Source organism: Haliaeetus leucocephalus, unplaced genomic scaffold (assembly GCF_000737465.1).
Source record: "Haliaeetus leucocephalus isolate CR32 unplaced genomic scaffold, Haliaeetus_leucocephalus-4.0 Scaffold184, whole genome shotgun sequence".
Taxonomy (NCBI): Eukaryota; Metazoa; Chordata; class Aves; order Accipitriformes; family Accipitridae; genus Haliaeetus; species Haliaeetus leucocephalus.
The window spans coordinates 10,038,236-10,041,644 of NW_010972620.1; positions in this window are offsets into that span (position 1 = coordinate 10,038,236).

The window sequence follows — 3,409 nt, forward strand, 5'->3', positions numbered from 1 at the left end:
AGGTGGCAGGCGGGGGGGGGACACCCCCGGGAATGCAGGCCCCGCCACTCGTTTTGTTCCTGGCCCTGGGTTATATGACCTGCTCTCGGATGGAGCTGGTGGAAAAAAAAAACAGTGAAAGCAAAGGGATTCCTGCGGGGAAGGAGCTGAGCCGCATCCAGCCCTGCAGAGCCACGGCTCCTGCGGGAGAAGGGGCCTGGCAGCCTCCAACCAGGGACCAGAGCATCCCTCACTACCTGGCCAGCACTGCTCAGGGCCAGCCTGAGAGCTGCCCGTCCCCTCTGCTAACAGCTGCAACCGTTTCCCCAAGAATTTGCTGACAGGTTTGTTCTTGGGAGGAATTTGCTCTGGAAAAGCCTGGAGAAACCTGAGCCTGGCTGTTTCCCAGCATGGGTGCTGCCTGGCATGCGGGACGGGAGGGATCTGCCTGCCGCCTGTCCCTTGTCCCTGTGGTGGACCCCCAGAATGCTGTTGGGACCCCTGAGAGCCACACAGCCTTGGGATGGGCTGGCCGGATCCTGGCTGTGTCAGGCTGCTCCAAACAGGAGGAAATTGAAAGGAGCAGCAGTGGGTTTGAGGTGAAATGGGGGAGATTTGGTTTATTATCAGAATGAGACCCCCGTGGCCCCAGGTAGTGTGCTGGCAGCACCCTCTGCCCCAGCATCTCCCGGTGACACTTGCTTCTGCCGTCACATAACTCCTATTCCCATCCCAGCCAGCCCTGACATGGCTCACCCCCCCCCCCCCCCCATGGGGTTTGTCAGTTCATTCGCATCGGGGTTTTTTTTCCAGGGTGGGTTTTTAACTTGGCCTCAACTGCTGGAAGCCCCAGATCCCTATGGGGTGGTCCAGGAGATCAGCCTGGGGCCTAGGGTGGGGGGAATGGGGCCAGGAGCAGTGGGGTACCCTGGACCAGCTGTGACGGCTCTGCCATCAGGGGCACATCCTGATGACAGAGCCCTGGAATGATGCCATGACTGTGGGTCTGCCAGGAGGATCCACAGACTCCTGGCTTCAATGGGACCATCATGGGGGGGGGGAATGATGATGGGGAGCAACCTGCCAGGGAGGTAGGATGGGGCTTCTGTGCTTGAGGCTCACTGCACCTTCAAAGCCCAATTTCAGGAGCTTCACTGGGCTTGGGGCAAGTGAGGAGAAAGGAGGGATAACTGGCTAGTGTGAGTGGGGAGCCACGAACGGGATTTACCCCAGTGCCAGGCCACGCAGAGCTGCAACCACCCTTTTCCCCCCAGATCGGCTCCCAGCAACTGGAGCCACAAGTCCCAGTTGCAGCCGGGGCTGTGCTGATTGAATCAAGGTGTGATTGAGCACAGCTCCTTGTTAAGCACAAGTTTAGATCTTCCACCCTTCATTCATAGCTGCTACTATTTATTAGTACATTCAATAGTCTCATTAAGCAGGAGGTTTAATTACCTGCCAGGTTTGAGCTCCATCTTGTTTAGCTGAGCTGAGCTGCCTATGGCTTCCAGGTCTTGGGTTGTGTTGCACTGTGGCTGGTGCTTTCCCTGCTGAGATCTGTGGCTTGATTTCGTCTCTGGTCAGGGGATCTCCAACCAGAGACGTGGCCTCTCCCCACCTTGAGAGTGGCAGATGCTGTAGTGATGCTTGGAGGAATCCAGTCACCCAGAGGCCATGGTAACCCCATGGGGACGGGGATGTGCCATGCTCCTGGGCCATGGCACGTGGGAGAAGGAGCCAGGGCTGGGGTCCTCACGTGTGGGGAAGGAGAGCAGCATTGGGGCCTGTCCCCCCCTGCCCCCTGCTAAGGGCAAGAGAAGCAAATAACCAGGGACCATCGCTGGCCCCACTTTTCAGCAGTGTCTAGGATTTAAGCTCTGGCTCTATTTCTATACTGGCCAGCAGCTGTGTGGGCTGAAGGTGGCATCTGGGGCCAGGCTCGCCCCACAGCTTTGCCCCGTGCGTGGGGCAGGGGTGGGAGAGGGTGTGCTCGCTGCAGGGATGCCCAAATGCGCAGGAAATGCTTTGTCCCAAGGTGGGGAAGCAGGGCACGGTGGGGTCAGCCCAGGAAGCTCAGCACCCCCAGCTGGGTCACCTACAGTCTGTCCCCTCTCTGCTCAGGCTCTGAACCGGCTCTGGGGATGCATGTAGGAAAACCTCAGCCCCTACTGACTTTTTCCCTGCTCCCAAAGCAGCTGCAGCCCCAGCTGCTCTGTGACTTGTGAATGCGGGGCCCAAAAACCTGCGGCACGCTGGGACTGCGCTCGATGGGCCGGGCGAGGGGAGCCGGGGAGGGAGGCAGCCCTGAGCCAAGGGTTTGGGGGCCGCGGAGGGGGAGCAGGATGTGAGGCTGAAGGCAGAGCCAGCAGGAAACCCCCCTCTGCAGCGGGGCACTGGAGGGGGGGTTTGGCCGGCAAAGGCGGATTTAGGGGGGCCGAAGCCTGGCGCGTTTTCCATCGTTAGCCATGGCTGGATTCGCAACGTGACCGAGCGAAAGCCCCAGAGCCCGGAATGAATTTGCAGGAGGGTGTTGGAAAGCAAAAGCAGATTTTTGCAGTGTGGTGAAGGAAACCAGATCCTCCGAGGGGTCCTGCAACAGCTTTGCTTCGCCTGAGCTTCAATGGGGAAGCAAATCCCACAAATTCCTCGCCTGGAGGAGAGAGCGGGCTGTGGGATCCCCCCCGGCACAGCAGCGGGAGCAAGATGCAAATGCACAGTGTGTTTGTGCTGCAAAGGCATGCTGGGTCCCCTGTTCCTCCGGGCCAGGGAAACTGAGGCGGGGAGCAGTGAAGCAGCTTGCCAGGGGAGGGGTCTGGCGCCCCAGCCCTGTGCACGCAGGTTTTGCACTGCCGTGGCGTGGAGCAGCCCCACCACTGCTGCCGACCGCTCTGCTCCAGCCAAGGTAATGCTGTTGCTTGCACCCCGATACCCCCTTTGTACCCGGCTCCTGGGGTGTGCTGAGCACAGACATCCCCAAGGAATTATCCCCCCGTTTAATTACAGCAGCTGCTCAGTGTTTCAGCCTGTTTCCCACCCGAATTACAGCTTGAGAGATGCTTTCACCCCCGGCTTTTTCCCGCCCGTTCACTTGTCTCCACAGACCCATGCAAAGTGGGTCTCTGCCCCCCACCCCGTTCCCCTCCTGCCCCACGGATGGCGCTGAGCATCAGCCCGGGCCCCGACACACGGCTTGGGCTGACCCCCGTGTCGGGGTCCGCGGGGAGGTGCCGGTGCTGGCGGGGACGGGGGGGGGACGGGACGCCGCAGCGGCAAAGCCCCGGGGCCAGGGTGCAGCGGGTGGCGGGACCCCGGTAGGGAAGGGGTGCCGGCCAGCCCGGGTCCCGGTCCAGGGATGGGCCGCGGGCCCGGAGAGGGGCGGGGGGGACTCACGTTTCGCTGACATCACGGCGGGTGCCGGAGCAGCCGGGGG